The sequence below is a fragment of the Lissotriton vulgaris genome, chromosome 8 (assembly GCF_964263255.1).
Source record: "Lissotriton vulgaris chromosome 8, aLisVul1.2, whole genome shotgun sequence".
Taxonomy (NCBI): domain Eukaryota; kingdom Metazoa; phylum Chordata; class Amphibia; order Caudata; family Salamandridae; genus Lissotriton; species Lissotriton vulgaris.
In genome coordinates, this window is record NC_141696.1 from 372,451,992 (window position 1) to 372,466,250 (window position 14,259).

The window sequence follows — 14,259 nt, forward strand, 5'->3', positions numbered from 1 at the left end:
GCTGGGAGATTGAAGCAAGGAATGAATAATTAATAGTGAATGTATTTTCTAGGAATGCAACATGGAGAACATGGATGATAAACTAACCCTCCAATGGACAGAAAGGGACCGTGGTGTGAGTAGGAGCTAGGAAGACTTCGAAGATGAAACCAGGACTCTGCATTAAACATATATGGGAGGTAGTGGAGGCACAGCAAGCAAACAAAAGGAAGCCCACAAATGTTGAGAATAGTAAAAACACCAAAGGTGCACAACGCAGGCACGTGGGGGGGGGGGTTGTAATTCTATAAAAACCGAGAAAAAACACCGATCTGTAGCGTTACCTGTCAAAGCGTCATTTTCGTTAAGGTCTTTTATACTGGCTGTCCCTAACAAAACATCGAAGTGAATCCATTACAGTAAGTCAAGATCGTGCAAGATGTAATAAAAGACAGTGTTCATGGCAAGTCTAAGCTCATGATGTAATGCCTGTCTGAGCCTGGCACCTCTTCTTTTCTTCATGCAATCAGCCTCTGAACTTAGATTTTTGTGCAATCGATCCTGTTTCTGGGTAACACCTACCGGGAAAAAAGAAGGTGTAAACATCCTTTATTAACTAAACCTGTAAATGTAAATGTATAGGCATTTATATAGCGCACTACTTACCCGGAGGGTCCCAAGGCGCTTCGACCACTGCGAAACCCTTCCTGGCTTCCCTGAGAGATGGTCCCTTAATGGGTATCTCCAGGGTGAGACCAGGCATCCCCGGCGGTCTGGTGGGGCCGTTAGTGAAGATGAGGCAAGCTAATGCCCAGAGTTTCCGAGTGTGATCGCTGATCAGAGTGGGCACCGAGGCGAGAGAATTATCGAGTCCGCTGATCCTGGTCCAGAAACCTGCCGCACCGGGAATCGAACCCTGGTCCCGGGCCGTCCTCTGCTCTCTGGTCTGCCGCCTCTAACCAGTGAGCCACACTACTTCACTCACAACAAGAAGCATTTATTAATCATAAAGCTACAGCATAAAGAGTCCTATGATGTAATTTCCTACAAAGATACTTATTCCTTAATAACCACCTCCATCATCAGCCACTTGGCATTTGTTGGTGGGAAATAGTCCTGATTTTAGTGGTAAACGTGGTCATTTCCAGGGTAAACATCCTCGTGGACAAATCAAACGCCCATACAACAGATGATGCACCTTTTCAAAATATGAGGCACAGCAGTATTGCTAATTTCATAGAAAGTGCATTCCTACTCTGAAACATTTTTGCTTCCAAGATGAAAAGAGGTCCAATATTGTCCAATACCAAATTCTCATCTCACAGATTCAAAACTCTAGGCGCTGGAGTCCTTGAGAGCCTAATTCCTTTCAAAGTTTACAAACCGGAGTGTTTTCCCCACCAGTGAACCCCCTTAGAAGATGTCCAGCTGAAATAACTGAACGAAAGGTATCAATAGACCTGAAAGGTAGCCTAGGCTCTGCTTTTTCTGTGAAAAAATGTACGTTGTGAGCAAGTTCCAGCCTCACAGGATCCAGACATCGTGTTTACCAAATAGAGCACCGTCTCCAAGCAGAACTATGTTGTTTAGTCATACCATTCAAACAGGCTCATTGCTTAAAAGTTTATCCGGATCCATAAGTCAGTTCCCGAATTTACCATCTCTCCTTGTTATCCTGCACATCATCAGGCACAGATATACTTCCAGAACCAGTTGCTGCAGCTGGCCTCGACAGTGTGTTGTAATGTACAGAGATTGGGGTAGAAGTGTCATAGAATTACATAAAAGTTCTAGAAAAACTGGGAACCAGACTTTAAGTCTCAAGAACGGTGTCACCAGGATCGCATATGCCACTCCTTCGCTTGGGCTGGCACCTTTATGATCATGGCAAAGTGGCATTAGGGGATGCATAATTGCCTATCCACTCCCAGCCTTGAATTATGCCACCAGAGACCCTGCCAACAAGCCATTGCATCTTCATTTCGTCAGCAGACCTCTTTTCTTCTGTAGAGATGTACCCACACTGGATGCCCCAATCTTATCGTCTGGTATCCAGCTCTTTATTATGGGAAATTTGCTCCTAACACCTCAGACCCACTTCAAGATGTACGGCCTTCAGCCTCTGAAGGGCCTGTAAGACGAGAGAGCCTGAATTGAAGAGGACAAGATGCTTTCCAGCTTTGCCAGCTTGTAAATCAAGATCTTATTCCTGCAAAGGGATTTTCTCAGCTTCTTCCTGATTCTTGCCACCTTCTCCAGAGGAAGGCAGAGCATTGGCGAGGATGTGTCTAACACAACCTCCAGGAAGGTAATGGACTAGGAGGTCCCCGACTTCAATTTCTCCCCATTGATGATAAACCGAGGCTCTGACATTGGTTCCCCACATTCAAATATATGCCGTTATGCGATTCTGAATCTTGTTTATCAAGAGGGATGGAATTTAAATCGACTACAAACCTCAGACCCCTAGTCCTGAGAAACTCCACGACCAGTTGAGGAGCTTGATGGACTCCAGGGGCACCAATGATAGGCCAAAGGGAAGGGCCTTGAATTCGAACACCTGTCCCCAGCACTGAAACTGGAGGAAGGAACAGTGGATTGTAGAGATCCCCCAGCTCTGACATATCAAAACTTTGTTTGGGATCCAGTTGTGAAACAGGCATGTGGTTTCCTAGCCTGTGTCTTTTGTCACTAAGGGCAGGTGGGACCCGGTTTCTCTTGATCACCTTGCGTCCATGAACAACATTGAACTTGCCAAGAGTAGCCTTAAAGGTGTGCTATTCTACACAAGATCACTTGCAAATTATAAAGATAAACTCTGGTTGCTACTTAATGATAACAGCGCTGATGTGTGCATCTTAACTGAGACTAGGATGAATTAGGACTCTGTGCCAAAGGGTATAGTACATGCCACATGGATAGGATTAATCACAAAGATGGTGGCATAACTGTGATTTTTAAAGAAAGTATAAAATGTAGGTATTGATAATTAATTTGAGTTTAGCAACGTTCTAGATACATTTTTTGACTGCAGGATAACGGTCTGGGATTACTTAGTGTATATTCTATCTTTTTACAGACTTACTGTTCTTATAAAATTCATCCTAAGTCACTTGCCTGCCAACTACCCACAATGCTCATGTAATTATTTTAGTAGATTTTAACTTTTAGTATGACTCCCATACAGGTAGCGCAAGACTGTATTCCCTTCATCTCCAGCATGGGCCTTACTCTGTTTGTTCACTTTCTAACTCATTGGGAAGAGCCTGTAATCAATCTAATCTTCAGCTCTTTGGGTCTGGTTTAGTTTGTTTCTTCCTCCCATCCAGGGGTAACTTATAACTCATTTGGGCAATTCAAAACTGTTACCCCTGTCCACCTTCCCCACCCAAACAATGCAAGGATCCTTTTAGAGTTTCTTCTTATTGCTTCCGGCTCAAAATAGATGTTATTGAGTCTGCCATCAGCTTTAGAGACTATTGGGCTAGAAGCTCCATTTCATCTGACCCAGACATCAACTTCTTCTATTTTAATGAATGTTTGCTCTCTGTGTTTGATGAAATTCCTCCCCAGTCTAAGAGGGTTACTGGGAAAACCAGTTCCTCTCAGCCTTTGGTCTCCCCTGCCTTAAAAGCTGAAAATCTAAGCTTTAGTTTCGCCCATTCTCTCATGGGCAATCCCCCTCACCCCCTCCTCACTCCATGCGCTGCATAGGATTGGCATGAAACAATATAAAGGGTGTTAATTTAATTATGGCAGACCTACTCGGTTTGTGAAATGGTCAGAACACCAAAGTATAACAAGCATTTACAATGCAATGGTTTCGGCATCATTAAAGGTAGAGCTATTGGCATTGCTCATGACATTTCTTTTTTCTTTTTTAAAATCATCAATAAATGGCATTGTCACTTACATTGCCAATAGCCTAATCGTTAAATAAATGGCATTGTCACTTACATTGCCAATAGCTTAATCGTTAAATAAATGGCTTTGTCATTTACAATGCCAATAGCTACACCCTACACAGAGCCACCCTCACACAGACCGAGCCACCCACACATAGAGCCACCTACAAAAAAAATAAATGGCTTTGTCATTTACATTGCCAATAGCACAATCAGGGGGGCAGAGGCAAGAAAAATGGCACAATTAGGGGAGCAGAGGCAAGAAAAATGGCACAATCAGGGGAGCAGAGGCAAGAAAAACTAGTGCAATCAGGGGGCAGAAGGCAAGAAAAACGAGTACAATCAGGGGGCAGAAGGCAAGAAAACGAGCACAATCAGGGGGGCAGAGGTAAGAAAAATTGCACAATTAGGTGAGCAGAGGCAAGAAAAATGGCACAATCAGGGAAGCAGAGGAAAGAAAAACTAGTGCAATCAGGGTGCAGAAGGCAAGAAAACGAGCACAATCAGGGGGGCAGGGGCAAGAAAAAGGGCACAATCAGGGGAGCAGAGGCAAGAAAAACGAGTGCAATCGGGGGCCGAAGGCAAGAAAAACGAGTAATCAGGTGGCAGAAGGCAAGAAAAACTCGTGTAATCAGGGGGCAGAAGGCAAGAAAAACGAGTGGGAGGACGGAGAGTCAAAACAGTGGAACTGCAAAAGGTGCTTTCTCACTGGGGTGGTGTGTGCGTGCGTGGGTGTGTGCGTGTGATTGACGTATTGAAGTGTAGAGAACCTGTGAATGACTGTCACTAAGTGAAGAGTGTTTTGCACTCGGTGCTATGCACGTGACTGGTGAGAAATTAGGTGAGCGCAGGAAAGTGGCTTTGTAATTAAGACAGAATGTATGAATGAGAGCCAGGTCTCTCGAGTCTAGCTGATGGCTTAGAATAATGCCTTGTCTGCATTTGTTGGTTGGTTTGCGGTTGGAGAGTGAGGGGGTTTGCTTTTTTTTAAGGGCCTCATCATAACAGGCTGTAATTTGGCGCCCAACCACCTCTTCTTTTAAGACTAGTGGCAGCGTATTATTTCCTCTCCAGAATTCACGTAGACAACAGGCACGGGGCTGCAACACTTTTCTGGCAATTCGCATGGTTAGTGTTGTACTTTTAAAGTGGCAGCGCCCCCATAAACAATTTTGATCCAATTGTGACTGCCCTATAGCTGTTTGCAGCCTCTGTTGTACCTTTAGACCACAAAGGGGGCTCTCTGGCTGCTGCAATTGCTCAGAGGCTGACAAGCAAATAGATAAGGAACAAGATAGATGGCAACCATTGGGAGGGATGGCCCCTGTATTAATTTTCATTTTCTTTCTCAAAGGCAGAATCGAAAATAGTGCTGGGGCCAAAACAACATTGAGCTCTTAAGAATCAGAGAGAAACACTCGTCCGAAGCGACGACTGGCTTCCCTGCCCAACACACATGTGCAAAATCAAACAAGCAAAGGATGACTAAGAGACCCACACAGTCCTCCAACTGCCTCGCCTCCACCCCCAGTAAGGCCCGTGGTAAAAGGGGTAGGTGCGTGAGGCTGGAGGTGTACGCAGTGGCAGTGATGCCCGAGGGGAAGATAACACAAACACTACTTTCTTTGAAATGCGTGAGCTGTAGTAGCGCACAAAGGCACGCGGGTGCACAGACCCTCGCACCGGGGACCTGTGTGTTCATTTCAGCTGTGGTAGCTCTCATTTTAGTGCTGGCGGGGGATTTACACAGAAACTATAGCAATAAGACTCACGGGTCCCGGTCATCCCACAGGAGGCAAAGCAGGGGGGCAGGCCATGGGGGAAGCGGCAGAAGTCAAACCCGGAATGCATCGGGTTGGGAGACCTCATCCCAGGCTCAGGATGGTACGGAAAAGCCCGGGAGCATCACAGTGCCGAGTAGGTTCACTGAAACTGCACTCACGTGTCCCTGATGTCCCATCGGTGGAGAAGCTGGAGGCGGGCAGTAAGGGAAGAAACTGCTGTCGCGCTCGGGGGGCCAGGGGATGATCAGGAGGGGTGAGCCTCGTCCCAGCTCTTCACCAGCCTCCCAGGGAGCTTTGCGAGGGGTAATCGCCGTCGAGACTGGCTCCTTCATCAGCCGAACCATCAGCAATTCACCGGTGTACAGGGGGAGGGAGACAAGCAGCGGAGGAACGATGGGAACTTGGAATACACGCAAAGCTCACCTTCACTGCGGGGAAAAAAATGGCGGCCGCAAGCTTCCGAAAATTTCGGATTCGGGGGCGTGTTTTGCTGTTCTGAGTGACGGATGACATCACCATTGAAAGAACAGCAAAACTTACGCCCCTGAATCCGAAAGAGACGGGGCTTGTTTGGATTGACTCCCTTCTCCTCCAATGGCTGGCCTCTGTTTAAGAAGCCAGCCAATGGAGGAGCGATGGAGGAGAGAGGTGGGTTCAAGCACCCATCTCAAAAACATTAAATCTCTTCCCGGAAGCTGGCAAGCCAGCCTTCCGGTCCCTCGACCTAAAAAGGGGCAGGCTTATTGGCTTTATTAAGGGGTCAGTACATCAGCATATATAAAACAGACATATTGACTTTTATCACAAAGTCAACAATAACTATAATCAAATGAAAGTTTTCTAAATTCACATAATGCAATGGTTAATAATAGTGATTGTCACAAAATATTATCAGTAAAGCATTTAAAAAAATTAAGCAAGTTGAGTCTTTTTTTAAAACATTTTGAAGGCCACCAAATGCACCCATGTAAGCAACCACAAGAGGTTCCTGTATTCCAGCTAAAGAGCATATATCTCCAGCTGGGGTGTGTTAACAAATATGGTAAGCCTTCTTGGAGTCATGAATTCAATCACCCATGACACTTTATTTTTAATTTTTTTAAAGTTCTGGGGGGCTGCCGTGCTCTAAGCAGCCCCCACAACACTTTAAAAAATCATTGGTGGTTCGCCATGCTCCCCTTACTAAAAAAAGATGTGCTGGGCCCTGGGAGAATGGAGGGCTGATTTCGGCTCAGGGAGGAGGGCACCCACACACTCCTCTTCCCATATTGATATCTTATAAATGTTGTTTCAGGCCCTGGCCCACCACATGGGTTATATTTTTTAAATTGCTGTTGCAGTTTTGTTTGTTTTTTTACCACGACACTGCAGGATAACCCCAGGATTGAGTAACTCCCCCACTCTCTTTTTTATATATACTTATAACCCAGGTGGAGTTCCTCTAGGATGCTGGGGTTAAGGAATAAGGGGCAGGGTATTCCTACCCTGCCCCCTTATATTCTTTCTTTAAAACGTTTTCATGACAAGGAACCTAGTCCCCGAGTCCTGTGATGTCTGCTACACATTTCTTTTCATGTTGCGGCCAGCCAATCAGAATTATCGACCTGAAAAAGACCCCTCAGCCAATTGGAAGACTTACATGTTTTAATTTCAGCCAAACCGTCCAGATATACGAACATTTTAAGTGTTCATTCCACAAAAATTACCTAACGGAACTATACCAACTGACAAAAAGCGCACTTTCTGGGTAACGATCTTGTTTTTCTGCTAAGTTTGGTTTAAATCCGTTCAGCCATTTGAGCTGTAGCTCTTTTTGAAAATCCATATGGAAACTGCGTGGGTATATGGTGTTTTGGAACCCCCCCTTCTTTTTGTCTCAGCCCCTGCTTGATGGATCACCCCAAAACCTTTAAGGCAGGAGAGGAAGTTTTAAAGTTTTGTGATGATTCATCAAACAGTGCAAAAGTGCTCTTCCTTTTTAACACCTTAATTGCGGCCGTTGGCCAATGGCTGACGGCTACACTCACTCAGCAATGCCTATGTCTGCCATTGTTTGTCCTTTTTTCTCTGCAACTGGTGCTGCTCAGGAATAGCATCCCGAGCTGCCCGAGTGTTTTTTTAATATTTGTAATGACGACCAGCGTACAAGGCACACTAACATCATTACTCCTGAAAGTGAAAGTGAAAGGAGATGAAGTGCTCATTTCACGTTCACTGAATCAGTGCTCAGGGGAATATCTCAGCAGAGGTACTGGAAAGAGGAGACTCTCCCCTTTCCAATGATACCTCTGGCCAGTGTATCGCTGGTTGGGGATCATCACACAACAGCAATCCCCAAGCAGGGATAGAGCCACTAGCCACCAGGACAGCAGCGGCAGTAAGAATACCTTATAGCACCCTTGACCAACGCAATGATGCCGAAAGGAGAAATCTTGTGGAGCACAGAAACTCTGAAGGGATCTTCCACCCTCCACTGACCGACTCCCTGACTCTGACCCAGTAGGCACACCAGAAATCCACAAAACCAGACCGACCCGAAGAAAGCAGGCTTTTTCACCTACTACCAGAAATAGAAGATACCACTCAGACCTGGAAGACTCTGAAGAGGTTCAAGGGGTAAGCAAAGATTTCTCATATCTTGGAACTCAGAAATGGGAAGAGATGCTGGCATCGTATGCTTATAGTACTTCCCAGGTTCCCTCCAAGGCAGCTTGTCTACAAGGTCCTGAAGTCAAACCAGGACAGCAAAATGCACCACAGATGTACATTTTCTGGCTATCTCTCCTTAATACTGTACAGCCATTGTTTGAAGCGCTGTAATATCAATCAAACCAAATGAACATCCAGCTATCATTGCTCAACACCCTGGCTGTCTTCATCACTGGTATCAGTGAAAAGTTTGGTAATCTAAATCCGCTCATCAAGCATGCCCAATCCGACACTCTGCTGGAGCAAGTAAACTGCTCTTGCACCCTAATAAACTGTCTTCACTTCCCACAATGCTCAGTGATTTACTTACAGACTTCAAAAAACCCATTAAGCCTTCACAAAGAGGGCAGCTCCAAACTTCAACAACCTCTTCCTCAGAGACACATGATGCGCAACAAAACAATAGGCCAAAACCTTTTGCTGATAGCAGCTCAAATCAAAACACCAGCAGATCTTCAAAAGGGACTCTGTAATTTCCTCCAACTGAGCGGGCAGCTGCCACAGAAAAGCCTTTTTCTATACTTGAGACTACTTTAGTAAAAAAAAAAAATGCTCAACATAGACGGAAGCAAAGGAGGAAAAGCAGAAACAAAAATAGTGCTGCATCAAACCAAGCGAGGGAGTACCCCATATTCCGAATAGTGTCTAGACGTACGTATACAAAATCTCTGGATCTGCCTTACCGACCCCAAGGTACACCAGCAATGGAAAATCAGCCCACAAACTAAGCAGGACATAGTGATCCTATCCCTCATCCAGGAGGGACAGCCCGACTGTAACACTGTGGAAACAGTTAGGAGCGAGGATAAATTGGGTGCAACTGAAGCCGGGGTTAGTTATTTCACCCATGGCATCCAGGAGGGTCAGCCTTGCTGCAAAACTGTGGAAATGGGTAAGACTAAGGGCTAAATGGATGCAAAACTGAAGATGGAGGAAGCTAGCATTCACCCATCAGGAACAGGAGGGCAGTACTAAGGATGTGCTCAAAGCTCCACAAGAGGAGCCATGACTCTTGACAGTGCACCCCTGATCAGTGCTCAGCAAGGCACCCCAGGTGGCAGTTCTGCCTTGTAGATAAGGGCCGTGTTAGATCTGGCACCATTGGCGTGGGTCTCCCTTCCATGTTTCTCTGTTGTCTCCTCTGTTTTTGCTGGTATTAGATGCTCTGGGCGCTGTGCCACTGCCATTCAGTGCCACAGCGTGAATGCTCCCTGTGTCAATGTAACTGTGAATTGGTATACCCCTGATTGGCTTATTTGGGTTACCCATTAGTCCCTAGTAATGTGGCCTGTGTGTGCCCAGGGCTGGTAATCCAAATGCTGCTGGTGGGCCTGCAGCGCTGGTTTGCGCCACCCACAGAAGCAGCTTGTAAATGGTACCTCAGACCTGCCACTGCAGTGTGTGTGTACTGTCAAGAACTGCCATCTTGGCTGTGAAGTGCCAACACTTCCCAGCCCCTGAACCTTCCCTTGGCATCATGTCAGTCACCCCTATGGTAGGTGCATTGTATGTGTAAGGTATGACATGGCTTGATATGTGTAGCATGTCCTGGTAGTGAATTACCCTCCATTTTGTTTTTCCCTGCTGCAAGGCTACCTGTTCTCCATAGGCTAGAATGGGCAGTCTGACTATTACATCTTATAGCCCTAACTGGCTCAGGGAACATGGTAGAAATTCGAATTTAGTATGCCTGAGCTCAGAATAATAAAATACATCTTTTAGCAAAGTTGGTTTTAATATTCTGTGTTTGAAAATACCACTTTTAGAAAGTAGGTATTTTCTCGCCTAAGCCTTCCAGTGTGCTCTGCTGTTATGTGTATTGACTGTCTGGGTTTAGAGGGGCAAGGCAGGCTGAGTCAGACCTGGGTTGAATAGAGAGATCTGCATTGAGTACTGGGGAGGGGTAGCTCCTTGACCTGAATAGGGCTGTGCCTGGCAAGGTGAATGCTGGCTCCACCTCCAACTGTGCGTCTGATGGCAGACCACCTCTTTCAGAAGGGAAGGATGCAGCCTGGTAAACAAAGTGCTCCAGGCCTGAGCAGAACTGGTTCTGGCTGGGTTCAGTGACTAGAGACCTTTTAGAACAAAGACTTTGGGGGTATAAATATCTGTGCCCAAACCCCTGATTTTGGTATTGCTCCTGGATATCAAGAAGAACTTCAGTAAAATGGACAGAAGGACTCTGCAGGAGAGGACTGTCCTTGTGCTTGTATGCTATTTCTTGGATTGGCCTGCAGTAGTTCCCCCTTGACTTGGGAGAAGAGGGAAAATAAGTTTTAAGAGAACTTTTATTTTGCTAAAGCAATCACCCAAGGGCTAGAAGAGAATTAGCCTCCTGCTGAAGTCACAGGCACATCTGACCCCACCAGCCTCCTGATTCCTCCCAGCGAGGATTTCTATCTGCAGGTGAGGCCCCTGTGAGTTCCAGGGCCTCTAGTTTTACTCCAGAGAAGAGAGTGCTGAAATTGTCGCTAACGCCGCTTGCGAGCCGCCGCAGCTGAAGAGCGTCAGAAAAATCACTGTGCTGCTGCCACTGAGCGCTCGCAAACCACTGATCATCGCATCGCACGCTTGCGGGCCACAAAGTGCTCGCTAACACCCAAAGATCATCGCATCGCAAGTTTGCGGGCTTTTCGAGTGCTCGCTAACCCCGGATCATCGCATCAAGATCATCGCATCGCAGTGCTGGCGCGGTGCGTCCGCCATTTTCCTCCCATCACAACCGGAGCGTCGTCCATCGCGGAGCCCCATTTTCTCTCATCGCCACAGGATCGCACACGCAACAGGCTCAGCACATCATCCCCCCTAGCGGCAAGGATTCAACTCATCGCTGGCCTAGCGTGAAGAAGTTTGTTGCTTTGTCCCGCACGCACCCGCAGACCGGCGCATCATCCTCCCTTGCGGCAAGGATTCAACGCATCGCCACCTCGTGTGAGGAAAATCATCGCTACAGCTCGTTTGCGACATTATGTTGGTTTAGCTACACAATCCAGGTACTTTGTAAGTAAAAGGGTCGCAGAGACCACTGCCTTGAACTGAACTCCTGTTTGCACACTTTGAACTCTTTTTACAGCATTTCAAGGATAACCCTATTTTTCAGTATTGTGGCTTTTTTTTATGTTATTGGTCTTGTGTTAAGTCTATTTATAAAGATACTTGTTTTTTATACCTACTTGTGTTGTGTCCCTTTGTAGTGTTCCTCACTGTGTTACTGTGTATGATCATAAATGCTTTACACACTGCCTCTGAGATAAGCCTAGCTGCTTGTGCTATGTTACCACAGGGTTGAGCAGGGGTTATCAAAGTGTGTAGCCCCCTTACTCTGACTTAGGAAGAAGCGTCCCTACTTGGACAGTGGCCAGCCGTTGCCAACTAGAGACCCCCATTTCTAACAGGCCGTCACAACAGAGGGTGGGCCTGGCGATAAGCAGGAGCATGCCAGAACAATTACCACTTGTTCACCTCCCCTACAGCGGGCTTTGCTGTCCGAATTGTGAACAGACAAATTCTGCCAGAGGACCACACATTAAACATACAACACCCTAGTGAAACTATACACACCGCACAGGTATTGGCGGACGGCCTTGAAGACACAAAAGTAATAACTCCCTCACCCGAGTACAAATCTAAAGGCAACATTGACGTTCTAAATAGGAGAAATATACTACAGTTACTACCACTAATTCCGAATCTAGCTGACCTAAGGTAATCGGACCCCATCTCAAAAGACTTTGTTCCCACTGAAACTATTTCAGAGACCGAAATGACCAAGCCCACTTGGAGTACATCTGCAATCGGCTACCTAGTGCTGACGGAATGGTTGACCATTCAGAGATGGACAATGAAGCTGAGCCCCTACCACGAGCCAGGCTATCCTCAACCCCTTCTACTCCCAGACCAAACTAGAGCGGAAGTCCAGCCACACAAATCTACCTACTCTGTACCATCGAAGAGGGTTGTACCTAATGAACAACATAGGCCAAATCAAAATATATCTGGGCCCTCCTCTCATAACCCGAGATGGATCTAACGGACAATAAATTGCGCTCCCCAGACCTCATGACAAAATTCAGATAACTGTCTCCAACAAGGACAGGCAAGGCTCTCTACGCCTTTGCTCCTATAACATGAATGGCCTTGCTATTAAAAGACGAGGCTCAGCCAATGCGTTTCTTCCCTTAGTGCTATTGGAAATTGGATGTTTAATAAAAAGAACCTTATGTGAAAAAGACACCACTATTTGCAGATTGATTAAAAAGATATTAAAGAAGTGGTATGACAAAATAGAAATAATTGAGAAAATGATTACAGCAACGAGTGAATGAAATTTGGAATTTTCAATGTCAATCAATCAATCAATCAATCAATCAATCACAGCATTTGTATAGCGCACTACTCACCGGAGGGTCTCAAGGCGCTAGGGGAGGGGGGTTCTGCTACTGCTCGAACAGCCAGGTCTTGAGCTGCTTCCTGAAGGCGAGGTGGTCCTGGGTCAGGCGGAGGTGGGTCGGGAGGGAGTTCCAAGTCTTGGCGGCCAGGCAGGAGAAGGACCTTCCTCCTGTGGTGGCTCTTCGGATCCGGGGGATGGCGGCGAGGGCGTGGTCGGTCGATCGAAGTTGGCGTGTGGGAGCGTAGAAGTTGAGGCGGCTGTTGAGGTATCCTGGGCCTTGGTTGTGTAGGGCCTTGTGTGCGTGGGTGAGGAGACGGAAGGTGATTCTCTTGTTGACCGGGAGCCAGTGCAGATCTCTCAGGTGTCCGGAGATGTGGCTAAGACGGGGGATGTCCAGGATGAGTCGTGCTGAGGCGTTCTGCATCCGCTGGAGTCTCTTCTGGAGTTTGGCGGTGGTTCCAGCGTAGAGAGGGTTGCCGTAGTCCAGACGGCTGGTGACGAGGGCCTGGGTGACCGTCTTCCTAGTCTCGTGGGGATCCACCGGAAGATCTTGCGTAGCATGCGCCGGATGTTGAAGCATGACGAGGAGACGGCGTTGACTTGTCTGGTCATGGAGAGAGAGGAGTCCAGGATGAAGCCCAGGTTACGTGCATGGTCTGTTGGTTTGGGTGCGCTGCCCAGGGCAGGGGCCCACCAGGAGTCGTCCCAGGCGGAGGGTGAAGATCCCAAGATGAGGACTTCCGTCTTGTCCGAGTTCAGTTTCAGACGGCTGCTCATCATCCACTTGGCTACGTCTGTCATCCCTTCGTGTAGGTTGGCTCTGGCGGTGGCGGGGTCGTTGGTGAAGGAGAGGATCAGCTGGGTGTCGTCGGCGTAGGAGATGATGTTGAGGTTGTGTTGGCGTGCGATGGCTGCGAGGGGGCTCATGTAGACGTGGAAGAGGGTTGGGCTGAGCGAGGAGCCTTGAGGAACGCCGCAGATGACTTCGGTGGCTTCTGATCTGAACGGGGGGAGGCGGACTCTCTGTGTCCTTCCGGCGAGGAATGAGGTGATCCATTCCAGGGCCTTCTCCTGGATTCCGACGTTGCTGAGGCGCTGCACTAGGGTTCGGTGGCAGACCGTGTCGAAGGCCACGGAGAGGTCTAGCTGTTTCTCCGTTGTCGAGCAGGGCTCGGATGTCATCGGTAGCTGCGATCAGGGCGGTCTTGGTGCTGTGGTTGGCCCGGAAGCCAGACTGCGAGAGGTCAAGGGATCCGTTTGTCTCGAGGAAGGTGGCCAGCTGCTTGTTGACGGTCTTCTCAATGACTTTTGCAGGAAACGAGAGCAGCGAGATGGGGCGGTAGTTCTTGAGGTCGGTGGGGTCGGCTGATGGCTTCTTTAGTAGAGCGCTGAGTTCGGCATGCTTCCAGCTCTCCGGGAAGGTGGCGGTGTCGAAGGAGGTGTTGATGATGTCCCGCAGGTGGGGTGCGATGACAGCGTCGGCCTTGTTGAA

General features: G+C 47.5%; 1 protein-coding gene across 6 annotated transcripts in view; it reads left to right on the top strand.

The window, feature by feature from the left end:
* RPGR (retinitis pigmentosa GTPase regulator) overlaps positions 1–14,259 on the top strand; it is a 420,762-nt gene that overhangs the window by 398,586 nt on the left and 7,917 nt on the right. The gene's annotated exons all lie outside the window — the stretch shown is intronic.